The sequence below is a fragment of the Takifugu rubripes genome, chromosome 15 (genome assembly GCF_901000725.2).
Source record: "Takifugu rubripes chromosome 15, fTakRub1.2, whole genome shotgun sequence".
NCBI lineage: Eukaryota > Metazoa > Chordata > Actinopteri > Tetraodontiformes > Tetraodontidae > Takifugu > Takifugu rubripes.
The window spans coordinates 11,779,962-11,807,927 of NC_042299.1; the positions used below are offsets into that span (position 1 = coordinate 11,779,962).

Sequence of the window (27,966 nt, forward strand, 5' to 3'; positions counted from 1 at the left end):
TGATATGTCGTGTTGTCTTATTTGCATAGTGAGTGTTTGAATGTGTGTTGTATTGTGTGTGTCGTATATTCTGTGCTCCTTTAGCAGTTTGTTGTGTCTATGTTGTTTGTTGTATTGGTGCCGTGTCAGCTGTCGAACCATGTTTTCCCCCTGTAGTTGCATTTTATTGGTTTTAACATCATGGCTAGGGGACTGCAGATGAAAACTAGCCTTTTGGCTAATTCTGGCTTTTTTTTTAAAACCATGTGAATTCATGTGTTTTATGAAATTGTACTGTCCCCTTTCAAATAAATAAAGACAAAGTCAGACAGTTTCTTTTTTTCTCAGGTTAAGCGGTCCCAAACTTAAAGCAGCAAAAGCAAACTGTCAAATTGAACAGTGGTGAAAGCTTTGAGATTCCTCTTTCTATCCCACATTGAATTCCATATAATAGATAACGCGGGCTTTATGATGCTGTTTTTGGGCATTTGTTGGATTGAAACCTTGTAATATTGTGCAGGAAATGGCATCCGTGGGAGCCGACATCACGCACAGAAGCAGCGTCATTTGCGGCGCTTCAGTGTTGTTGATTTAGCATTATGGCCCATTGGGCAGATGGAATCCATTAAAGACTAAACTGCTCTTCCAGCATGGCCATGGTATCCTAGTAGAGGCGGTAAACATTGATGTGGCTGTTGCATTTATTTATTTATTTATTTACCGAGCCGGTCAAATCCATTTGAATTAACTCATCTGGTAGCTCCGGAGACTTTTTTTTTTTTTTTTCCGGGTGGATTGTGACTCCGCATGTTCATTAGTTTATGATGTCGGGCGAACCTGTTGTTGCTGTGGTTTATGGGAATGAGGGTTAAACGTGCACCTCCAGATAAAAACCAGGTAAAAAGGAGCGAATGACTCATCCTGCGAGTGTCTCGGGGACCGATTCAGACCCTCTCTTCCCGCAGCCCTTTTCCCCCTCTGTAAGTAATTTATTTATAATGACACTAGTGAAAATTTAAACAATTCAATCCGCCACATGTTCCATTGCTCTTCCTTGGCCGGACAGTGTGCCCACTTTTCAAATGCCATATTTTTACAGCCATTTCTTATTCACCCATCCTTGCTCGCAGTCATTCAGTGCTCCCATTTGTCTTCTCTACTGTCTAAACAGGGCTGGTGAAGGCAGAGCACTGGCATTTCAAGTCGCTGACGGCTGCTTGATGATTCCACATTGGGATTTAATGCATAATGAGCTGATTTTTTTTAAACATGAAAGTTGGATATTCAGTGTATGACCCATATGATGGCTCAATATAGTCCTGTCTCCATAATCTCTTTAACAACCTGTCAGAAAATTTGTTTCAATCCCCCTCTCCTGAGTTTCTTATATCGCTGCCATGCCAGCAGCTGTCTTCACCCTGTCTTAACATGCATCTCATTGCTGCTCTTTCCACTCTGCCACTCTGGTCTTCTCATCTCAACTGTGCTTTACCTGCTTTTGTTGAGGGGTGGCGGCTTTTCTGCTGAAAATGCACCTCTTCAACAGACGCCGCTGCTGTATTGATCTCGTGGGGGAAATATAGCAGATTGCGGGTTCGGCGGCTGATGTGTGATTCTTTGTCAAAGCAAGTATACATATTCTATTTGAAAAGCATCCTGAAAGCAGCGAGCTGACTGAAGCAAGGAGGAGAGCGAGGGGAAACTTCTTTTTTTAGGGTGTGCCTTTTCAGCACGATAACATCACACACTTCCATACCTAGACCGATTTTCTGAACCATTTAATTACCTTTAGCGACAGTGTTGCTTAAGTAATATGTGCCATGTGCAATATAAACAATTCTCTTTCACATCCTTACTTATTTCCCATTTTTTGGGAGAATGTTTTCAAAATTCTAATCTTTTTAGAGTCTCTGACACAAGTGGTCCAAATACCCTCCAAGTGACATTTGTGATTGGCTGCTCCAACGGAGCAGAAATGAAATGTGTTGCCTTCAAAGTTCCAGGCCTGATACTGATTATCAGAGAATTGATGTTTGTGTTTAACGGGGTTCCTAAGGTCCTGTTTACATCCTCATTAAGGTTTGCCAACTGTGAAGGAAATCTAGCATTTCAAGCTGCCACGATACATTTTCTAGCGATCTGCAGTTGTGGGGGAAGACAGAGAACTTTCTGGGAGAGTGCTGAGAACAAACAAGAGCAAGCGGGAGAGTTTTTTAAGAGCAGCACATATCAGAGAGATGCTCTCATACCTTCGTGCTGAGGGGAATAAAAGCGGGCCCAAAACACTGATTTATTGAGTGTGCGGCGGGTCCTGATGGCCGCAGTTCTTATTAGACAGACTTTTAATGAACGGAAGCACGGCAGCAATGCAGGTGTTTATATTTTGCTACAAAAACTATGCCAAGAGCACGGGGGCCGACACTATCAAAGATAGAAGAGCATTGGAGGGATCCCACCAGATGCTGTCTTGTTCTGTCACGCATGCTGCCTCAGTTCCCAACAGCAGCTTTTCCGGAGCACAACATTCGTGATTTCGGATGGATTTAGTCTTGATTTTTCCACTCCCACAGCAAAGTGAACAGTCAGTATAAAAAGTTTGTGGTCTTTGTGAATTTTAATTGTGTTTGTCAATCTTACAGGCTGTTGAAACAGTCAAAACAATCATTATCCCACACGCGCAGGGACTTCCTGTCTGCGCTCTGCAGCCAGACACAACTTCCATCACATCTAGACGCGGTGCACAGGATGCCAGGCAGCTTCGGCGCTGCACCTGGAGCGCACCTGAAGCCTCCTGCAGCATTATTGTTTGAAACATCGTGTCAGATGGCTGGAAAATCCTCTCAGTAGCAACAGCTCCTCCATCTACACTGCAGTACAACTCTGGTCTGGTCTGATCACAGTTAGGTGGTCTCTGTTGCTACTTCCTGGTTCCCTGTTTTCTGTGCTTAGAAGTGATTGTGAATAAATAAATGGAATTAAAATAAACTCTAAATATATAAATGTTGTACGGCTCCCTTCATTCTTTTCCTTCTCCTACTTGGCAACAGTGGCCGTGGACAGAGTCTCCATTTCCACTGGTACGCTGATGACGTCTGAGTTTACATCTCCACCACAGTCTTTACTGCCTCCCTTTATTCCACTATGACCCACTGCCTGACAGAAATAAAATCATGGATGTGATCAAACCTCCTTCGACTAAACTACAAAAACAAGCAGACTTAATGCTTATTTCCCCCAAACCTCTCAGAAGAACCACCCACAACAGCCTCTCTTCCAACAGCACCTCCCTCACCTTGTCTTCACACCTCCGCAACCTGAGTATAATTTTGGATTCTCGCCTCTTCCTGGAACACCACACCAAAAGCATCACCACAAAGATCCTCTTTCACTTAAAAACGTCACCAGTCTTGAGCCCTCTCTATTTATTTCCACCAGTGAAAGTGACACATTTGTCACGTCCAGACTGGACTACTGCAACAGCATCTCTACCACATCACCCCCCTCACACAACCACCAGAACCTCCTCTGGCTCCAAAATCTTCCTCCTTACTCACAAAGGCCTCTTAATTTTAATCTGCGACTGCCCTTTGTCTTCTGTTATTCATGTTTTTATTCACTGTTCTTTTGTTTTTAGAAAAGCTTTATATTATTTCCTTTTCTGGCTCTGTCAATCCCCCTTAATTTTAGCTCCATGTCAGACCGTCCTTTGTCAGCTTATTTAGTTACAAGATTTTGTAGTGTAGACGCGACTGAAAAGGCTGTAAAATGCTGATTTGCTAAGAGCTAATTCTCTTTCTCAAGGTCGAGACCAGGGGAGTCAAACTCATCTTAACCCAGGGGCCACGTACACAACAACTTGATCTCACACGGGTCGGAACCTTAGGTGAAACGCTTACTAACAGGACGGAAAAACTTTGCTGACCAGGGAAAATTATATTTATTGCTGTAACACTAAATAAGCCAGGGCCAATGGGTTGTGGAAAGGAGATCAGAACCGGTCTGATTGACTGTCCTGGCAGGGCATGGAAAGAGACAAAGAGCAGTTTAGACGAGGCTGCAGCGCAAAGTTCATAATCCAAACTCCTACTCCAAAAAAATAGCAAAACAGAACCAAAATAGAGCAGAAAAAAATATACAAAGTTTTAGAGGGCCTAGTACAGAATGACCAGAAAGGCTCAACAACACACTGGCGAGGAGGACCATATTTTAATACTGCAGCTAATTAGATTTGATGTGAGAGCTGAAGACAGACAGGGCAGGTGTGTCGAGCTCAGGGAACTGAAGAGAGCCGCACCCATCCAGGAACACACACACAAAAATCCATACTGACCCATAAATAACGCAAACAGATAGAGATAGAGAGATACAGAAATTTCAGATAGTAATAACCATTGCAAAAGAACATTTTGTGCGGTTCACTAGTCCTAATTTAACAAATAAACAAATACAGTTAATGTCTGTCATAACATTTTTCATAATTAGTTTGACACCCATGCCCTAGAGTGCCTGTAATTATTACAATTACTGTTGATTGAAACAGCCTAAATGAACGCCTGCTGAGAGGCTAAGGTGAGTTGATGAACACAAAGTGCATTGTATTTCTAATTTAGTTTAGTTTATTAAATCACGTGACATCTTCTACAAGGGGACCCTTTGTGAAAACCAGGTAATAAACAGTGAAAGATAATGGGAAGCATTTGTTTATGTATGGGACACAACCCTGACCTCGGCACAATAAGATGAAGACAAAAATAGAAATTCATGTTCAAAAGACTAGAGGTCAATAACTACTTGGTTCAGAATTATGTATTTCCTGGCCCAATGTGTTCTGGTGCTAATGTGAACATGAAGTGAGTCTCAACTCTTGTACAAGGAGCTGGTGCTTCCATTAGGTAGCGGGTAACAACAGGCTCCAGAATTACCACCCGAGCCATTAACTGTGACTATTGGTGAAGATATCTGGTGCTAATGGGGCAGAAAATATGGTTTTTAATGCAGGCAGGAGGTGATAAATGTAGTGGAGCAGAAGAAGAAGAGAACAGAGCAGACTGTCATTTCAGCAATAAGTGCACAGCAGGAATGTTCCCGCAAACAACGAATGAATCATCTGAATATCAAAATGGCGTTGCGTTATGTTGTTTTGATGCTCTCGGGGGTCCTTAAGAGGCAACGACAGAGTGAGTGTTTTGAAAAAATGGATTCTGTTGACAACAGATCTTTAGTTTTGCTTTGATGAGGTGTATTTAGAAACTAGCAACTAGTTACTTAATCACCTATCTTTTATATCACTCAAACCCACGTCCGCGCTATTCATCACCGCCAAACCTTGAATTCATCATTTATTCTGACCACTTTCACCTCATATCTTTTCATAACTTATTTTAAAAAGGCAGAACTTATGCAGTTTTTTCTCCAGCCCAGTTGCGAACCACACCGCACCGGCCGCCGCTCCAGTGTTTCCCGGCCCGCTTGCTTTTCGCGGTTGCAAATAAAAGATTTGGATTTAATCGTAAAGAAGTAATCCGCAGACAAGATGGGGGGGGGGGGCAGGGAGAGAGCAGCCTGAGCCTGGCTGGTCTGTCTTTTTGAGGCTGCACATCACAGTTTTTAGAGTGGCTCAGGAGATGCCTGCAACGGTGCATCTGCCAGCCCAAAGCACCTCACGCCTCAGTGCAGGACGGCGACATAAACCAAACCAAAATCTAATGGTTAATATCTGCTGCATCTCCTACACATGTCTGGATACTTGCTGCATTTTTGTGTGGAGGACATACACAACGAAGGAAACAAAGACAAAACACAGAGAAATGTGCAAAAGATGCTCCAGAGCGACTCCAGGTTTCTTACTAATGGTGTATTATTACTCTAATTAAAATTGTGGGAACCCAAAGTAAACCATCACGCTCTCGTTTGAGATATTGTGGCATCAGGTTCATCTGACATTCTGTAGTTTGGCCTGTAAGAGCCAAAGAGGAGCATTTTGAAGTCTGCAGACAATAAAGAGAAGCCATCTTTAGAGCGAGCTGCAACCTTCCAGATCATCTGGATGCTTTTCAAAGATTTCACCCGCTTTCATGAAGACGCCAGCTGCCATGAGTGAGAACAACGTGGCTGCCCTGTGTAATTGTGAGCACTCTTGTAGTACAGATGTGTAGCTAACAGTGTGCCTTTGTGTGCCCGACTGAAGTCTGTGGCTATGAGGAACAGTTTGGTGGTATCAAGTGTGGGTCAAGCTGTCCATCTGTCAACCCAAGATCAGCTCTTTGCTATACTTTAGCTTACATCTTCTAGGTGTTCGTCCCTTTAAGGAATGTGCTGTGCATCAGAAATAAAGATAACATTACGAAGAACTTTCAGTGTCCAGATGTGTAGCTAACCTTTTGTGCAGGACCCAGGTTTTTAGTGGCAGGACCAGGGAAAAGAGCACTGGTTGCATCAGGTGTGCCTCAGAGGGAGCAGCTGGAGTTGGGTTCTGACAGGATTCAAAGAGAAGCAATTTTCTCATGCATCATTACATTTTTCCTTCATTTCCAGATGCTCTGGCTTGATATGAATGTGTCTGCTGTCACAAAGACCCGCGCTGGCTCTCAAAGGGAACAAAGCAGCCAAACAGGCGGGCGTCACGTGTCTGAACACGACTGTGAGGACGGACATCTGACTGGTCTATTTTTAAAAGGAGTCCAGCACATCACAGGTCACCTGTGTCTTCACCTCTGCCTCCAACTCCGCCACCTTCATCCGGCACCTGGATGAATTTCTTCTTTTTTCAACGGTGGCCCAGAACCACTGAGTTGAATGATCTGGTTGCTTGTAGAAGCTTTCTTTATTTTTCTCTATAGCTATATTATATCAGAACCTTTACTTGTAACTTTACTTGTTTAAGTCATATTTTTCTAGCAGAAATACAGAAAACATCAATTCTTTTCATTATTTTATTTGGTGTGACCTTTATCAAATTACAAACCTGATTAAATAACGACGAGCTTTGTGTGTGCTGTTGGTTACTAATAGGAAACTATTCATATTTATGTGAGTCTGTGTGCTTAAATTATTGAATAATTTTGTTGAACAGAAGAAGTGATGCACTTACTGTGCAGGGAAACGCTGTAAAAGAAGTAATTATCAGTAAATTTGAGAATGTGGGTGGAAGATGAGTGAAATTCTGAAACAGCCTCCCACAGATCATCTGCAGTCTCTACAGCCAGGTCATCCTTCTGTCACCTCTGAAAACTTGGAGGTCCACAGCAAAGAAACAAACTACAGGATATATATGGGATTGTTTTGTGATATATTGTGTAACCTTACACCTTTTGTGTCAAAAAAAAAAAAGTTCACAGTTGTGGGTAAATTCATCATCTAAAGCAGGTTTCCAATATAAATTAGAGGAGTAAATGATGCACTTGTGCGTATATCTATATGGATTTCAGCTGCGTGTAGTCAGATCGGCCTCAGAGGACGAGTTCTGGGTTTTATTCATAAAATGATTTATTCAATTTCAGATCTTCAGAACTCTGGATGTATTTTAAAAATGTAAATGTTGTTCTGACACGATCAAATCCCAGTGAAATGAGTTTTCTAGAAGACCGTGGGAGGAAAGCACCCTCTGCTTTCTATCTATATGTTCTTTGAGCCTTATTGGGTCATGTCACTGGTAAGCAGAGAAAAGGAGCCGACATGTTTGATTAATGACTGACTGGCTGTTGGGAGCTGGACCACATTGATCTCCAGTTAAACCTGATACCGAGTATCCATGGCAGCAGACCCGGCTGCCGTGCACTCACACGTCGGACTGAGTGGTTGGAAACCACATTTGGCGTCACTAATCAGCCCCAGAAAACTCTGCAAAGATTCCAAGAATTGCTCTTGTTGTCTTCTCGGACGGTGTGTCAGGTATTGTTGCGCTAAAGCTGCGGCAGACAGGAAGGATTTGCATTGGAAATGGAGCATTTCATCTAGATTAACCCAGTTAGGGGGAAATTCAGAGACATTTTGTACTTTTCTGTGAAACGGCTTCATCATTTACATGATCTGTGTGACGACTGCGTTAATATCGACACCAACAACGAGTGCACGCGGCAGTTATCATCGCTGGGAAACAATAAAAGCTATTTTTATGGCTGCATATGCTTGTAATTAATGCATCTACCCTCCAGAGACAGTAATGATATAAAGAATATTGCTATGAGGGAGGAAAGAGCATCCACTCTCCGTTCATGGGACTTTCTGACCATTATCAGCTGCACTGTGAAATGATGGAACTGAGCAGCTCCTAATGTGCATTAGGGCTTAATAATAACTACCTTATTACTCGATTACTCTATTATTCATGTCTTTCTCATTACAGCAGCACTTCTTAACTGATTTCTCTGCCGCTGACAGTGAACAGCCACCACTAAATTTTGGATTTACTCTGCATGATGACTGGAGTCGACCAGAATCGTCAAAGTGGAAAGCAGATAAAGTCTCGACGGTCCGCAGATAACGCAGCCGACATTTGCAGATGTTCCCAGAGCTCACATCGCTTTTGATGGAGGGAATATCAGCCGCAGCTTCAGAGTCCTTCACCTCGTTCTCACCGACATATCTGTTTAGAGTAGATCCTACAGACGTGTTCAATAGGCTTTGAGCAATTCAAGGATCCATCCATCTATTTGAAACAACAAGGTCCATCTGCTCCTCTTATTGTGTTGGCAGATCAGATGAAGTTAGTTAATGGTAATATCTACGAATGAAGCTGCTTTGTGTTCAATCTGTGTTGAAACGGGAGAAAACAGAAAATAAAATGCTGGAATTGTTGATTTTTGTTTCCGGAGGATTTTTTTTTTTTTTTTAACAAAACTTCAAATTTGTGGGAATCCAAGAAGACTTGTTTGGCCATAACAGTCAGCGTTTCACCTCAGCATATTCCATACATTTCGTCATTTTGTGCTGTGAATTCATGAAACAGCTTTCTAAAAGCCAAAGAGTTCAGCGGAATGTGTTTGCACATGTTAAAACAGCAGCAGCAGATGTCACAATAAGAGAAAAATACGCTGTTTTTTCTTCCGCGTAATCTCTGTTGATTGCGACACTGATTGCCTCCACTGTAACTAATTGACATTCTGCTTTGCAGCAAGTTGATTACAATCACTCGTTTGCTTTTGTGTCTGTTATTTTCTCAGAAAGAGCGGCGCCATTCATCAATAGTCAAAACGGCCACACTTCAAAGTAAATATGTTTTATTTTAGAAACTTTCCTTTTACTTTTTGCCCTTTCAAAAATGTATCTGCTTTCACTTTGGACGGCTCAGATGAGCGACGTCATCTCCGTCCCCGTGGGGACATTTTTTTAAAAATACATTTGAAGTCATTTTCTCCTTTCACTCGCGTGGTTTTCAAACCCAGCTCAATGGAACAACTGATTCAAACAGAAGATTCCCTAAACACACTTTCAGCATCTTGTTTGCCACTGAATAAAATTTGCATTTCTCTCAAACTCTTGTTTTTCTGCTGCTGTTAGCTGAACTGTGTCTTGGTCCAAACTGACATTCTGGTGTAAACCTTCCCTCGCTTCGCTCTTGTGCTGGGATGACTAAACTAAATGTTTGCATGAGTAAAAGCTTCAACACAATGAGGTCATCATATTCTTGGGATTAATCTCCGCTATCCATAATGTTGATGGGTCCTGTTGCCGCTATCAACGGCAGCTTTCATCAACAATTAAGAAAACAGAATGAAAGGTAAAATATTAGTCGCAACAAAAAGAATCAAATAAAGTAACACAAAAGTAAAGATGCAAGAAAAGGAAAGAAAAAGTGAAGCAGACTCTTGTTTTTGTTGGTATAACTTATTGATATCATCAATAAAGTCAACGAACTGGGGAGAAGATTGCACTGCAGCTGCTAACGTAATAGCACAATTGTTAGTTTCTCACAAAGGCATATCAATATTGCAAGTAAACATCGCTGGAGGAAGGGAAATGGCCGTGGATAATGGGATACGTACAGGAATTTTCAATTATGGGAGCTGTTGGACCTTGTAGAATGTTTATCCTCTCTAAACGTTCACAGTTAAGGACTAGTTTGAGAAATTATTCAGTGTTCAATGTTGGCATGAGCCGTTGTTGTAGAAAGAAAAGAGTCAAACTGGTTCACACACACATGCGCACACACGCACACATACACACACACATTCATGCACACACGGGGCAGATACGTCTGGTCAGTGACAGTGAAGTGCCTTGAATGTGTCCTCTGACATTCTCAGAACAACATCTTACCATTACAGTTGCCCTCTTTGGTGCTTTATCAGACCCACAAAAATCCATCTTGTTACCATGGTGAGGACAGAACGAACTTTTACTCTATTTATGAGTGACCTCTGTCAGTTTCTTGGTCACGTCCACACAGGGTTCTGGCACACTCGAACAGATGTGAATCGAAGCGGTGTGAGCAGTCAGGGTCGTTTTGGAGAAGGCGTTTTCATTTCATTAGACTCACAACATTTTTAATCTGGAGTGATTTCCATAATAAAGACAGCCTAACACATAGCCGGGGTGGACTTTAATTAAGAAAACACAACCCAAAACAATGTGGAGGGGAAAAAAAGAAATGAATGTGCCAGATTTAAGACAGCAAATCTTATTATGGGATTATCATCTTTGCCTAGCACGGTCCTCCGCACCCTTAGGTATGAATAAAGTGCAAGGTCTGCCATTAGAGGAGGATTAGATGTTGGTTTTGGTTGAAAAATATATTTTTGCTAAAGCCAAACTCTCTCTTAAGCCTGGAGTCACTGCAGGTTGGAAAGGGAGTCTTGATTTAGTTTAATTTAATAGTGATGTCATTGTTTATCCTGCTGTAGTGACAGCTTTTATTTTTTAGAGCTGCAATGCGCACGTATCGCAATGAAAAAACAGCGCCTCCTGTGTCCCGCCGCGGTACTGTAAGTAAGGGGCGTGCGGGATAGTGTTGTTGTGTGACACCTCCTGGGAACAAACTGCTGAGGTGATGTGTGACATCAGTCACAGAGGATGGGCTCAGGTACAGATAATATCTGGGCTGAACACAAGCGTTGACAGCCCTTCCTGACCCCTTTTCTCACTCCCAGCATCGTTCCTTCCTGTTTTCTCCTGCGTGCGTAGTGCAGCGGAAGTCTCCACAGCCGGGACGACGTGTTACAGGAGGCAAGAGCTGCATGCGTGCAACAACACACTGATGATAGTTGAGTATAAAGCCTTTGGTCTTCCTGGATGATTTGGCTTTGCCCCTTGAAATACCCAAATCTTAATAGTTTGAGGAAGCAGTGATTTGTTCCATCACCTCATAGTAAGAAGGTTCTGGGTTCGACTGGGCTTTTGCGAGAGGAAGTCAAGCCTGTTGTTTTTGTATATTTATAGCTATAAAACCTCCCATTTCTGAAGAAAAGGCAGTGAAATTCAAATGTTTTCCCCACAGCATGTAACTCAGATAATGTGACAATTTTGTCACTTTTCAGTCATTTTTTAATCATCCTTCACACTTCATTATGAAAGATGTGAATATGACACATTTAAAAATGTGATTTGAAGCAGCAGGAAACCTTTCTGCTAATAGTTATTCCTCAATTAAAGAGAACTCATTTATTTGCCTGCATATATACTCTGCGTATATGCAGTCATCGTCTATGGACAAAAGCCTGCACTGACATTTGATTTGAAATAAACTGCTCGTATACCTCCATCCCTGGAACCAAAAGATCCTCTTAGAGGGAAGAGAAGTGAGATAAACAAGGGTTACATATGGGACCTGCCATTTTCAAACCATTTAGTGCCCGAATGGTTCCAGTCGGTAGAGATGACATTTAATTTTTCCAAACTACAGACAGGAAACTCTCATTCATTACCTCCACCAAGGAGGTTATGTGATAGCGTCTGTCTGTCTGCGATGTTCCAAAGGTCAAGGCCAAAGGGCTTGATCATAAACAACCTACTGTTTGTATTACTAGCGCTTACTTATGTACCGTACAATGGTGTATGTCACGATATGTGTGGAAATGACCTGCTTGGAGGAGGTCAACACACTCCCAGTGCTTCTTTGTAGTTTTCCCTGTTATCACAAGGGTTAGTTACAGTAAAATAAACTCAGTTGGAAGATAAAGATGCTAAATATGTATATATGTATATACTTATAGCCCATATCAAAGCCTACTTTAGGGCCATGGAATGCTGCCGCATGTGAAATGGATAGCTGAGGAGGATATTTTGAATAAAACATGCAGCGTTCAATAGGCTGCATTTATGTTTCACGCTGAAGTTACCTCAATGACGTCCTCATTTATTTATTCAGCTTTTTAATCATCTCCCCGAGCCATTCATCATCGCACATATGGGGAGAGGAGACCAAACTTGACAAAAGAAAGAGTGAATTCAAGGCCGTCGAGGTTTTAATGATATTTCTAACAGGCTTTGGTCAACCCTGTCAGAGTGGGTAGCTCGGGTGCTTGACACTTTAAATGCAAAGCTGCTTGTCACTTCATTCCTCCTGGGGTGTTAAAAAAAAAGCGACAGGTAAAAAACGAGGCTGACAGAGAGAAAACGGATATCTATGTCTGAACCTGAACCTGAAGAACTCTTCTGATTACGTTTAATAGGCAGATACGCAAACAGACTTTTAACAACGCTTTGCTTTAGCGTTGACACTTTGGACGTGGGCGAGGTCTTCCTGGTGGGATTATCTATCAAATACCTGACGATGTGTGATGCTATGGGAGTGGTATTAAAATTCCAAACGCTGTTAGATGTTCCCTTAAGTGACCTCAGCCAAATAAACATGGAAGTCTCAGCCTTGGACAGGTGAACTGTGAAACGTGCCAGTGAAGCAGGAGAAGGCCTGTTGTGGGGAGATACCACAGGTACTGTGGACGCTTGAGGAATTCAATTATAATTATTGGCTCTTGTTCTTATTTGCTTACAATTCGATACGAGACACCGAGACGACAACAGCTCTGGATTCAATAAGCAGGTGTGATGGAGTATCCCAGTGTTTAACTGGTGTCACAATAGAATACATTTAATAACTTTAAAGAGTCTGGGACTCATTTCCATTTTAAATGACTCCCATTTGACACATTATGCACCACTCATTCATTTATTTCAGCAGTGCTGTGCAGATATAATCACGATAGTGTAGCGGAAATGAAACTATACATATACATTTAGAAATAAAGCATTCAATGTCTCCGGTGGTGAATAATTATCAGACTTGTGAACTGATGTTTGTTCAACCCTTCATTACTGCTGAGCGATGTGAGCTTAATTGTCTCTATGTGGTAAATATATTCCTTATTTATAACGAATATCACAAGCTTTCCTACTTAACAACAGAATACATTCCTTCTTTTATTTGTTTTATGGTAATTTCTTTAGAAAATATGGTAACTGGTGCTTCCTCTCCCACTCTGAAATGATAAATAAACTTTACTACTATTATTATAAAACTTTGCAACTTATAAACATGTTTAAAGGTACTTTTAGTATAGAACTAAAAATATATCTTTTTTTTTAAGAAATTGAAGCTCCTTCCTACCCTTTTGAATACAGGAAATACAACCATTTTAGAAGTCATGTGACAGGCTGTCCCAGTCACATGACTGTTGTAGTTGTTTGGTGAGAGAGTTAGTGAGTGAAGGTCCAAAATCAAGCTAGAGGAGCTCTGGAGGCCAATGGAATTCTCCAAAGTTGGGAAGAATTTGGATGCATTGTTGTGAGGAAAGCACCACTGAAGCATCACCAAATCACAACCTCCCAACCGCAAAAAATCCAAAATAGCTGAAAGAGCAAAGGAATTCCTTGTCAACGCAGGAAGAAGCAAGGAAAGGTCACACTTCAGTCCCTCCATCCATAAGACACCTTTTACTGATCTGCATAGAAGATACTGGACCAAAGGCTAAAAAAAGGAAATAAACCAATAAACAAAAGAAGGGACATCCAATGTATCTTCAAGCAACCCAGGACATGATAAAGACTCAGCACCTTCCTCATAGTTGCTGTAACAAAGATACTGGATAAGAGATGGGCTTCAGTCTAAGACCTACGCCAGGTTTTTCTAATGACTCTTGAAAGATGGTTGTGCTCGAGGCTTTTATGATAAGAATGAGCGAGTGGAAATGCTCGCACATGCCTGGATTAATGTTCACTTCACATCCAACACAAGGTTTCTGGCAATGGAAACGGTGCAAATGTTAAAAGGTAGGGTGCAGTCATAATTGTGAAACGTCGGGATTTTAAGAAATCATAATTAATACTATGAAAACAGAAATGATTTCGACTCTGAGTGTTCCACTTATGTCAGTGCTTGTGCTGCGGAGGGAAATGACAATCGCATTCCAGCTGTTGAGGACCCGTTCCTCTCAGCAAAAGCTAGCTCGTCTTGCATTACCAGCGCCGTTTGCAAACTAATAATTTAATTACTCCTTGAGAACTGATAAAGGTGCGCTATCAGTAATCTGTGGTGCACGTTTTCCGTGACCCAAGTGTCTTCTGTTGAACAACCATGGAAATTACATTGGATGAGATAATGGGCTCTAATCCTATGTTTTGATTTATAACGCTGGCAACATAAGGTACGATGTTATCTCAGGAAAAATGGGCTCCATTAGCGTCTTTACAATAGCGGAGCAATGCTAAATATAAAGGTTTAAGCATGACTCACAGCAGGATGGAACAGGGCAGCGGTATCACTCATCCGTCACGATGGTGACTTTAATCATATTGATGACCACGATGGCACAATGGTATTATCGCAAGTTTAATCTTAGCTCGGGGTGTGAATGATTGTTTTGCTCCAGCTGAAGTCTGAGCTGGTCCCACTCTCCAGCAGAGGGCCCCACTTTAGCCACAGGGAGATACAGAATCGCGCCCGAGTATGAATTTTGATGGATTTGAGTCATCAGCAGAGACTGGCAGGTGGTTTGACCGAGCTTCAGCATGAATTCATTATTGAACGCCCACATTATGGCGTCTCTGAGGACATTCTTTTCTGTCCAACTGTCACTTTCAAAAGAAGTCTTTCAAAAGGGAAAAGAAACCCTGCATTTCATAATGGCTCAGCAGGTTTGCACTGTAACTAAAGCAGTGGAGGGCTAGAGAGGGCCTTTCTTTGCCTTTACATGAGTAAGGTAGCTCACTGGTAGCTGGTTATGGTTATGCATACAGGTGATGTGAGGTTATCTATATGCCCACAGATACGAATGTGTAACTGCTTCATGAAATGTTTTTAACAAGTGTTTGCACCCTGTAGCCAATTTATGTTCGTACTCAGAAGGCCACATATTCGTGCCTACAGGTTCACGTCAATGTCACGACTGCAACTTATTTTGATTCTTTATTTGTCTCTTCACCAGCCTGTGGAAGTAAAAAGCATGATCCAGCATCCTTTTAAATGAGTATTCGAGAGAAGCGTCTGGAAATAAAAGTTTGGATACTTGCCTCAGAGTTCCAACTTGCCAGATTGGAGGAGACTGGTGTCAGCGGAGACGCTCAAGTGTCAGAACACATTTACCTAAGGGCAACAACTGTCATTGGCATTTACCCTGCTGGTGAAAAGCACCGGCAATTTTATTGCCGTGTGGAGAAGCACTGGAGACAGGCTGTACAAAAGACTGACCACTTTGTGCTCTACTCACTTGTCCCCCTTGAAGGTCCTGCGACTGACATGATGAAAGCAGCACTCTTGTATTAGATTCCCAAGCTTGAAAGTCATGCCCCTTGTGCTGGAAATGCTCAATTTTGTTAAAAAAAAAAAGATGGTGCAACCTCTATAACTCATGCCTCAGCCTGCAAGCTAGGTTACGGAAGAATTCAGATGAAAGTTCCCAATTTTTGCTTTTGTCACTTTGATTTAGTCAGGAGTTTAGGGCACAGGAGGTTACGTTATATTACACGCATGTCCAAATCTAACTGAGACAGAGAAATGATGCAGGTCTGTTTAATGCAAAAATTAAAATAATACATGCTAGTCAATGCTAGCTGCGGCCGGACAGGCAGACAGGCAGACATACAGGTAATCAGGCAGACAGACAGACAGACAGACAGACAGACAGACAGACAGACAGACAGACAGACAGACAGACAGACAGACAGACAGATAGATAGATAGATAGATAGATAGATAGATAGATAGATAGATAGATAGATAGATAGATAGATAGAATTAACATTGTTGCCTCTGTCATGTTAAAGTTGGAGAAGGGTGACGTGCATTTGGACGGTGTGACAGCGGTTTATATATTATTTATTCCAGGACCAACTTGCAAAGGTTAGCAGCCTCAAATAAAAGGCAGAACAGACACGCGATTTTGTTCAGCTGTCATGAGAAATCTTGGAAACCGACTCTATCAGGAAAGGCTATCATAGCGTTGCACTTTTCAGGCCCGTAGAATTACTCATATATGACACCATGTGGTATTTGGCTATCACTGGAGCAGGAGGCTGGCTCAAACCTGAATGGAAATCTATAAGAAATGCAGCAAAGTTAGAAATCGATGAGCAGTTTTAGCTTTTTTGTCCAACAGCAGCTGGAAGAGGCTCCACCCCCATTAAAGGGGAAAAACAGTAGGAAATGATGGATGGAACGTAACCTTAAATATATTGGATCCATGCTATTTTTACTTTAAAAAAAAAAACAAAAAAAAACTTTGATTAAATGTGCATTAGAGCAACAACCTTTCCTTCTGGAGGCTCTACCGCCAGCGTGCCGCCACCGAGCCATTGTTGACTTATGAATTTTCTCCTTGATTCAAACTGACATGGGATTTTATTTCATTAGTGATATTACATTATTAACTTTTTGGCATTTTACATAATTGAAATGTCATGTGTCATAAAATTAGCATTTAATTTTTAATGGAATATTCCTCTTGCAGCGAATTAATAAAGGGGAAGTCTATCAACAAGTCCAACAAAGTACGTTTGCGCTCATTTGGTCTCAAAGTTCAGGCATGCCGCTTGATAAATTAGCTATAAGCACGGGCCAGAATATACCTGACCTCATCTTGCAAAACCGCGCCTCCGGCTGCTTAAAATTCAATTTGCCATCTCTGTTTATTAGGAGCCTCTTTGCTCTGAAGCAGAGGACAGTTTCTTTTCTTTAAATTTTCTCTCATTTTTGGGGACAAAATATAATTTACAATCCCCACATATCAAATCTGACCTTTTTAAAGACGGGGTCATGTCAGGGATCAAAGCAGGGCCTTTCTTGAGGTTCATCACTAATAGAAGTCTAACTTTAGGCCTGATTCTCAGATTATGATGCCGCCGTGTGCAGCGTGATTATGTTCGAGATGTCCGCAGGCGTTGGTCTGTAGTATTATTTATTCTACTTTATTATCTTGACATTTACAAATGTGCTACTTAAACCGCTGTTCTGTGACAGGGAGCGAAAAAAAATCAACCCAAAACTGACTGGCCTTTCAGTGTTCCGACAGGTGTGTCGCGCCAATTTGTTGACTGTCACATATTTTATAGAAAGGATACCCAAGGGATCTCTTATCTGATGGATGCTTTCCAGCAGCTTTGTGCCGACTAAAAAGCTTGCAAAAGTCAGCCATTTACCTCAGCCCAGAGGTTTGGGATGGGTCTTTGTTTGTGGGGGCTCAAAGGCTTACAAAGGCCAAATGCTTATCATAGACCACAAGACCTTTAAGGCTTTAAGGCCACCTGCTCGCAAAATATAATCTGTTTTGTGACTCTGCTGCTGGTGATTAATGCCATTGTGAAGTGATGGAAGAGCGATCCGCTCACTTGTTCTGGGGGCATCTTGTTACCTGCCCCTTGTGGTGTTTTAAACAGAAGGGGGGGGGGGAAGCCTGTAATTCGATATTTCTTTGCTTTCTTTTTCAATTAAAGCGGCATAATCAGTCTGTTGATTTGAGTGATTTCTGACATTTAAGTGTTTTTCCGTCTCCTTTCCTTTTATTGTAGATACAATTTGGCTCTTCTTCTCCGAGGATGACCTAACGGATGTGATTGCAGCTTATTACATCTGCATAAAGAGCCACCGCGTGTCTGCCCACCCTCCCTGATTTCAAGGTTGCACGCTGGCATGTGTGGTATTTCTCCCTGATCAAAGAGATACCCAGACTGCCCTCCAACCTGGTTGTCATGGGAACGACAGTCACGTGACCCAAAGTGAGACAAACTTTGGATGAGAGAGGATTGGCTCTCTGGAGGGCGTCAGTCCCCCTCTCAATTTATCTGACACGGTTGCCAGGGAAACAAGGCAGGGAGACAGGAAGCTGAGAAGAGATGTGAACTCTTGTTTGTTTGGATAACAGAAAAGAAGCCGCCTGTACTTGAGGCACAGGCAGAGCGCTGTTAGCTCGGAAACTCCGAGTACACACTGGATTGCCTCCATTTTACGTGTTATTAATGTTTCTGTGGTTTTATTTCATTGGGATTCTGTCGTTTGTTGGCAGAAGTTTCATTTTAATTAAACTCATAGGTTATATATAAAAATGCTCACTGGAATTATTATTTTAATCAGTTTTTTTTAAATGTCGTTCAGCATAATAGACTAAAACCTTGAATTAATCCTTAGTCATTTAGTCTCTGCTCATTTCACCCATTAAGCAGTGACAAATGCAAACTCTTTAGTTAGAGTTAAGGTTTTACAACTTTATCTTACTTACTGTGGTCGAGATCACAGGATATCTTTGGATTCATTAAAACATAATCACAGATCCTAAATGTGGCCCCCAAAAAACCTGAAATTGTATATAACTGCTACAGAAGTTAGCATTGCGATGGTCCCTGGAGCTCATAGAGCTATTAATGATCTATTAATGATTCCCTCTGTGTTCTCTTTTTTATACTCCACATTATGTAGGTTAGCAGGTTCTTCTGACCTTTTTATCTCCATCCAGCAGGGCAGGTTACGTGTGTTAATTGTGTTTTTTCTTATTTTTAAAAAAAAAGAGAGATTGTTTCCAACTTTAAATATTAATCATCACGCTCTTTTTCACATGCACCAATATACTTTATTTATGATTTAACATTCAAGCAGAACTGTGGAATTTAGATTGGATCTGAGTGTATGCACCTAATTTCATGATAATATCTGGAGAAAGCAATCACGGTTGCCCACGACGACGCTCGTTGGAGATCATTGCGTGTGTCTGCCAGGTTTTGTGTCTTTTTACTGGTGTCCATGGATCTTCTGAAAGACAGAAAAGTTGTCTTCCGTTCCTGAATGCGGCCGTTAAGCACTGATATTCTCACTACTATGAGGTCGCGACGGTGCCGTCAGCATGTTGGGGCTCAGCGCTAATGAAGTCACACCACACCACGCTGTGTGGAAACTCACACGCACATCAGTAGCTACAGCGGCTTTATTATCTCTGCTTTCACATGCTGGAATGATCCAAAATAGGCAACAACAAAAAGGAGATTCATTATCTCCATGATATTTATAAGACGATGACATAGTCCATTAGAAGATAGGAGCTGTGCTCAATTCTTATGACACCTTGGATTTTTCAGTTCCAACAAACGACTTCCTCGCTCGTGTTTCTGGGTAAAACAAATCAGTCCCCTAAAATAAGAAAATCAATATTTTCAAATCAAATATTTCCCACAATATGAGTTTGTGCTTCGGCTGGCTTCAGAAGCTTAGCGGGAACTTCTTTTTGTGGCTTCGACTCAACACTGGGAAAGACAACAAACAAAAACCGGTGGATCGCAAAGGTGGATCTGGTTGTCTGTAGTTCGATTCCCTCGGCATGAGAGATCATAACTATTTAACATCAAACAAACAAGGTTAATGGATTAATAATAGAGGATGATGGGCGCTCCTGGGAGTTCTGGCTGACTGATGATTGCTTTTGAATCAGACAGAGCTGAAAACCATCCTGACAGTATCGCATCCACTCCAACAAGCTGTGTACGGTTGTGGGGGGGGGATCAGTTTGCCTTGGGATGTTTTCACAGGCCCCGCTGCACGTCAGTCACTCCACGTCAAGTCACTTTTGGGGGCTCATGCGTTATTTATTCCACGCGAGCCCGTGGGTGCGATTATACAGTATGAATAATCAGAGTCGGAATTGCTCAATGACTGTTCGATGAGTCACCTTAACAAAACAGCTCACTCTGCATGCAAAGGAGACACCTCGACGAAGCTTTATTATTGGCAGGACAGCAGGCCACTGGCTGGCCTTTATTTCAGAGAAGCAGGGCGACCATCAGCACCTGCTCCTTTTATTGCTTTCCCATTCTTTCATCAAAAATTTGAAGGCTCCGCACGATAAGAAACATCCAATATTGTGTGATACCTATGTGCAGCTGCATGTAAGCACAAGTTTAGTAATCAGTGACCCAGTTATTTTAATTGCACGCAAACACAAAGCGGGAAAAATAGGATAAAATAAAGGATAAACACGCAGTGTTGTTCCTGCACCGGCATCCTGTTCCATAAATAAGGAGGTCCCCCCCTTAACTAGCATGTGATCAAGACGTTCTCCCACACAAAATCATGAAAGAGAATATGTAAAGAGTTTAATATCCAGAACTATGTAAGGGAGGAGGAAAAAAAGGCTGGATTCCAAGGAATAATTCAAACACTTCCTGACCTAATAAGGAGAGAAACAAAGCCATCTAGGATTCGCTGCAGTTTCAGACTGGTGTGTTTACGTTTAAAGCAAATTCATCCCCTGCATTTTTAAATAAAACAGAGCCAATCTAGGACGAGGGAGGTCTGTCGTGACGCGTCCCGCTTTCACAGTTAAATGTACTGTAACGCAATTTGCACCTAGCTCGGACGAAAACAAGGTGTTGCCGTAAACCGACGGGCACGGGGATTTTAACACGGGAAAATGGCCGAGCAGTGGCTGCAAAGTAATGAGCTCTGCTTTTAACTTTTGGAGCCGCTGCAGAAAAGCCTCACACTTACAGGTCTACAATCACTGCATTTAAACTAAGTTGACCCGGCGCCACCGGGTCTTTCTGCTGACAGTAATGGCATCTTTAGCTTCACGCAGCACTCGTCTCTTTTGGAATATAACAGGGAGCCGGTTTCTGCAGGACTCGGGGTCCGTTTTTGTGAACGCAGCTTTTCAGCGACGCATTTTAGGGAATTTCCTCGCATTTGGCACGAACCTTTGGATTTCAGCAAAGGCTAAACCAATTAGATTTTGTTGGATTAGTTTCCCTGCCACTGGTAAAGCCAGTTGGTGGATATTGTTGTCCCCAGTCTGCATGAAGGAAATCCTGCAACAAAGACACCGCTGCATGGATGTGAACTGAATTTTACATGCCCGTTGTTGTGGGTTTAGGACTCCCTCTGCATTGTGGGAGGGCTGTTCTGTGGTAATTGGAGGGCTCCAGAGAAGAGCCAGGGAAAAAAAAAAAAGTACCCAAAACAAAATACACACACAAAGCAGTCCAGCCTTGACACCCGTGTACATTTAGATGACCTTGACCCCCCTGACTTTAGGGCTGGAGCATCAAAGATTAGTATTTGTTCTTTACCAATGCTGCAGCAGGGAAGGATTTTCAAATGCTGAAGTTGACAGCAATAAATATACAGGAATTAATGATCATAATTACCACAGGGACGCTTCAAACACCCCTCCATCATAAAAGAAAATAACATTTCCTTTAAGGTCCTGGTGGAGAAGATTTTTAATTGATATATTTTACCCTTGTGTAGTTGAGCTAATTTAGATGAATGAGCAGTCCAGGAGCATCAAGAGTGTGCATACATTTGCAAACTTTTAACACATTTAGCCTTGGCACACTCGAATTAGCACAGGAAAAAACAACACAACGGCGTGAAGGCGAGATACATTCTAGATACATGCTGATGTTGATTCTCACTTTTTAATTGTTGAGAAGGATAACCGGGTTGTAGCACCAGGCATTGCTGATAAGTTATTCTTTTTGTAGAAAGCTGCGCTTCTATTTTGGCTGGCTAGACAACGCGCGAGATTAGACCAAATGTTATCATTTAATATTTCATGCATTCATACATCCTCTGACAGAGCTGGGGCCGGAGTTTTGGCTGACTATTACAAACATTATTAAAACATAATGAAAGAACGTGTTTATATATTCAAGATGTTTAAAACTAAAACCTGAGTCAGGAAAGTGACTTTTTGTTTCACTCAGGAGACATTTACGACAGACAGATCGCTCTTTAAAAATGATTATATCTTAGCCGTCCATTTATAGTTCATTAATTATGAATACAAACTCCTGATTGAAGCAGAAGCCGTCATAAACACTGAAACTCCTGATCTGGCTCCTGACTGATTGATTAATTGACCCAGGCAATTGATAATTTGAAGCAGTTCCACACGCTGCTGCACGCACTGACAGGTAGATTACCAAATCAAGCTTACCGAATTGTTAATCATCTCTATAATTAGAATGTGAAGATATTTGTTGTTTGTTCACCTTGCTCAGTAGGCTGCCGGATAAGTATGTTTCTATTAAATCTATGGCAACCATCCTCGCCACATACAGGAAGGGCTGAAAGTTCTGTTCATCTCAGCGCTTTGTGACCAGCTTCTGCTGCATGAGTCCGCTGAGCTCTACACAGGTGGGACTACCAAGATGTGCGAACAGAACATGTTTGCCTCATTAAACTGTAAATGTTTCTGTCCCAAGCACCATGGGAGTCGATCTCTCTGACTGGAATCACCTGACGGACAATAAAGGGGAAGAAATCCATCAGGTCATTCATGTGTAAATGATGTCATCAGGATGCATCACATGCTGTGGGACCACTGCATTGTCTAAGACGGGGTTTTGAAACTTTCTTGCCCAGACTAAACAGCTTTGGCTGAGGCGTGCTCTCCTTTACGTGTTGCTAGTTTCTGCTAATTCGCACATCTGTAGTGTTTCAGATAATGATGAAGTCTCCCATCACAAACTTAAGGCATAATTGACATTTGCAACCTTTACCATGCTCCGCCAGGCTTTATGTGAATGAGTCAGCACCTGGATTGTGTCCTTTGGCATTTAGACCAATTTCAGTGGCCATTAAAGCATCTGTACCAGCTATAAAACCTTCCTATTTTTTTCTTATTTAAAGCAAACGTTCATTTATCAGGTAAAGCCCTCATAGTGATGGTAAACTGTAGATATAACATAATTTCTGGTTTAGAAAACGCCAGGTAAATTTGTTCCACTCTTGTTTAATAAAACCCACAGCTTTAGAAAACTGATTCTGATCGTCAAGCGTGACCCGTCGGGACAATTTGCCAAATAGCTGCTCGTTGGTGTAATGATCTGATGAGTGGTTTGGCTGCCTGCTGCATAGACCGCTCACTCTAAAATCAATTGCAGAAAACACACCAAATGTAACAGGCACCACATTATGTAGCTCCCATGCTCAGTTATGCCTCTACAAAGTTTTACCAAAACAAAAACACACACTTCTCTCGCAGACCTTTATTTATTAGGGGGGACGATATTTCAGTGTGTGCTGACATGCATTTGATGGGACTATATAATCAATTTCACCAGTGCATGCCATAGAAATAATAACATCATCAAGTGCATGGTAATTATAGCTGCAAGCTCTTTATTGATCTGCGGGCAAATAGGGTGATCCCCTTTCGGCTGGAGAATAATAGCTAAACCTTTAACATGCTCTGGGATCGATAGCCTACACCTGCAGGATTTCCTCCCTCATTGTGAATGAGCACCTCCATCAGGACCCCCATTAGGCATAATGCTCACGGAATTCGGTTTTTGTTTGTTTTCCCTTCCTGAAAGCAGATTAGACTGTTTGATTTGTGACGGTTTGACATTTAATACATTCATAGAAAAATGAATGAATTAATAATTCAAGTCTGTTTTTGAATCAGCCTCGCGAAGTCGGCGTTCGTTAAATAATGTATGACTGCGTGTCTTTGATAATATAGGCTTTGCATTAGAAGGGACATGTTTCCCTTATTCCGCGAGGCCAGGGAGGCTTATCATGCAAGAATCGATTATCCTAAAAAGTGCTCGCCAAAAGGTGTTTGTCAGCGCCGTCACGGTGTCGAGGTTGTGCGGAGAGGCCCTCGTGTGTGGTTTACAACCGAATCACATGGGCAGCCTTGGTGAATCCGATTATTCCCATAATCAGGAGAAATTGCTGAGCACACGGATCGATAGCCTTTTAAATATACTGGTGTACGCAACGGGGGGAAATCTGTATTCTGAAATGATATCAGGACCTCATTCTCTGAGGTCCTGAGCATCCAGATGAGATTTTATCTCTTTTAAAAAAAAAATAATTTAAGCATAAAACATTTTTTTCTACAATTAATATTTAAGATATCACCCTCTGCTTGTTGGGGTGTAACAGCAAAGCAGAAATGAATATTTGCTGTAATAACTATTCAAACAATGCTGCGGATTCATTTAATATGCCTGCTTCAGATTCTCAGAGGGAATCTCACCTGGTTGCTGTGAATATAGAAACAAGCCCACTAATCACCGTGGAAACGACATGATTTGCAGATTTTAAAAGATCGATTTCAGAATTTTCCTCACGCGAGCGCGTTCTGTCCCTCATTTCCAAAGTCGCTCATATCGTGGAGTCTGAAACTCCGGGAGAATAGTTTGGTTTCAACCTGACATTTGTCGGCTTGGCGGTATTTTTAGCTCCACTGATGCAAACAACAACATGTCAAAGCATTGATCATTGTATTTGTCAGCCACACAGAGGAGTTGGGAGGAGAAAGTGACAGAAACAGATCCCTGTCAAAACTCCGTTTCCTCATATGTCACGCTCAAATTCACAATTACAAATGCACCAACATAAAACCGCTTCGATTTGCCCATTTATTATTTCAAACCCAAGATTAATCACATCGGAGGCAAATAATGACTAACTCTAATCACAGACTTCAGCTTCTTTCTCTGTAATAATTAGAGTCAGACTGACTGACTGGCTCCACTGTGTGATTAAGAACAGAACATGATGGATATTAATGGATTTTGTAATTGTTGGATGTGTTTATGAAGATTGCTGACTCATGGGAAGATGTCAGGTGAAGTTAGAGAAACTGGCTCGCCAGCAACTGCACAAAGAGTATTTCAGTCCTGCTTATGGAGCTAAATACCCATTATTAAAGCACAATTTGATATTTTACTATGGTCTGTGTCGGGGGGAATCAAGAAATGTTCTAAAATATACCAAAAACCATCATTTGTACTGATTTGTCTTGACTGTGTTGTGGTCACTATGCTTTTGTAATAGCAGGAGGTCTGTTGTGAGACTCAGGGAGGCAAGATAATGCTCAGCATCTAGACACAGATGGCCGCAAACATTGACTAAATAGAAACGGCTCTTGCATTGGCAACCGCTCTGTGTACGTGGTGATTGCAGCTCCAAAGATAGCTGCAATCTTTGACACACCTGTGTTCTGACTACCTACAGAGACAAAATAAAGCCAGAAAGGTTGCCAGGTGCTGTAGCGGTGACATACTGATTGTTTCCTGTCATTAGATCTGTTCAGTTACATCATGGGCGTCCTGACCCAGTCTTCGAGGGCCACAAACCATCCGGGTTTTCTGTCCCACCAGGTTGAAAAACACTTCCAATAAGGAAAATGGGATCCTGGTGGGACAGAAATCCCAGTTTTCAACCCAAAGAGACAGAAATGATTGAAGTCCAGCGACAGACCAGCTAATGTACAACAAAAAAATTCAAAACCCTTCAGTGGGCATGCTCCGCTGTAAAAAGTGGTCTGTTACATTATGTCTGTTTTTAAATCATTATCTCTAAAGTAGGATCTGCTGACTGCGGCGCTCCGCTTTGCTGTACTTTTAAACACACAAACACAGCCATGGCTCCAACATCATTGGGAGAGAGTGAGAGAGTGACAGATAGCTAATGAGTCGGAGTGGGCAAGTGGATTTCTGTGAGAGAGGTTTTTTATGTGTGTGACAGGCAGTCAAGATAGACTGAGATAGAAGTCGAGACAAACTGACCAGAAACAGATACAAGAGCAAAGTTGGCGGGCTGAAAAGCAGTCAGACTCTTCCTACGGGCAAAACAGATCTGGCAGAAGTGTCAGAGGTCCAGAGTTTAAAGCCCATGAACCACCACTCGGAGATAGAACACCTGTATGATGATAGCTGCACTTCTGAGTGGAGACCTGGACTTCCCTGAAGCCGCTATAGTAGAAACTGGGTCCAGCAGCAGATGATTACATCTGGTGAAATTTGCAATGACAAGTGGCTGTAGCATCGTGAGCCTTAAAATTCTTTAGAGGACTGGTGTGTTGGTTCATGGTTCCAACCTGTCAGGCAAAAAAGAAAAAAAAGGATTTTTAACATATAAAACCTCTTCTATACAACCAGTGCAATTTTGTTCACATCCTGAGCACAAGATGTTAATAATTTATAAGTGCAATTTGACATATAATTAAAATCGATCAATTATGTGGTATTCCACATCATGGGAGTCCACACACTCCTTTAATCAACTTTTTTTTGTTGAAATATAGCTGTGAAAAATGTAGATCAACAATTACACGGCCCTGAACCATCAAACAAGCCCAACGTCTGTTAATAACATTACAATAACACGTCTGAATGCATTCAGCCTAAATAATAGTGAATTTTCAGAAAGCGTTGTCCAATTCGAAGGAAAACACATGAAAATGAGCTTTTTTTCCTTCTTAAAATAAATACTTAATGCTTGTTTTACTTTGCGCTGGCCTGGAAAGCATCTTAAAATTTAATGTCAAATTTTTTTTAGTAGAAGTAACTGAGGGTGATTAAAATTACAAGAGCAAATGTTTGCTGCTTTGATTCATTTAACCTCCCCCTGACAGTTAAACGTTCAAACCCGAAGGAAGTCGAATGCAGATAGTTTAGGAGACACGGCTTATTAATATTTGTGAGACAGAACATTGCAGTTGTATTTTTAATTTACTTGCAGGATCAACTTGCCATGCAGGAATAGAGCAGCGATACATACTGCAAGGTATAACTGCTCCAACCCAAAGGCAATTATGTAGCGTTCAAGAAGTGACTGAATGGATAATAATGGAAACCTAATTATTGTTTCAAGTTGGAGAGGGGGAAAAGGAGCGTGATTAGTAGCTGTCATGTTTCTGTCAGTGCCAGGTGGAGCTAAATCTGTATACCTGCGACAACTTTCCTGTCACTTGAGCCTGGATTGAACGTCTGTTGAACCTTTTCTCGACGACAAGAGAGGCTAACTTTTAGCACCTGCTGTGTGACTGTGAAAGGCTTTGTGCCTCCCTCTGATTGATTAATGTTAGCACAACCGCTGTACAGTATATGTACTGATTAGGGTTCAGTCCTACATTGAGATCTGCAATATAAAAACACAAAGATGTGAACCAAAGAAAAAAAAGGTAGACAGATTGTGCATTTTCTCCTAAGTGCATGTTAATTTCCATTAAAACCAGAAACATTATAACTCAAGTGTCACATGAACCTACATATTAGCTATAGCAACACTAGCACACTTTCAAATTCCATTGAAACAAATAACATACAAAATACGGGCAACAACCCTCATTGGCTCCATTAGGGACACACGAATGGTACTGGCTTCCATTGCATCATTCACTGACTTTAAAAAAGAGTTTTACAATTTAATTATTTGACTAACGATCGCTTTTTTAACAGCTATGTCCGTGAATATAATGGGTCCCCCTGGAAACCCTAATAATATACAGTAAACATGTAGTTCCGCCTCAGTTCTTATATTTTTAGCGGGTAGGAACCAAAAAACAAAGGTGTTTACACAAAAAACATGCACTGCCCACGTAGGCAGTTACAGGTTTTATAGATTTTCTAGACATAGATACGTTGACAAGCATTTTCAGGAGTTGTTGGCTTTAAGACAGTTTACCCGTTTTTGTGGTTATCGTCTCCTCCAGCAGCAGCGAACATGGGCGGTGATATTTGCATTGTCAGGACAACAACTTGTCTATAGGTGGAGGTGGCGTGATCCTTATCACAATGACATGTTTGGTCACATGTGTGTAAATGTGAAAACAC

General features: G+C 41.6%; 1 long non-coding RNA gene across 1 annotated transcript; it reads right to left on the reverse strand.

The window, feature by feature from the left end:
• Positions 1-24,338: 24,338 nt before the first annotated feature.
• Positions 24,339-27,612, reverse strand: LOC115252648 (uncharacterized). The gene is made up of 3 exons (XR_003890975.1): positions 27,459-27,612; positions 27,081-27,271; positions 24,339-26,228 (listed from the first exon to the last, which is right to left on the reverse strand). It is a non-coding gene; the product is annotated as an uncharacterized lncRNA (long non-coding RNA).
• Between the last annotated feature and the right edge of the window lie 354 nt (positions 27,613-27,966).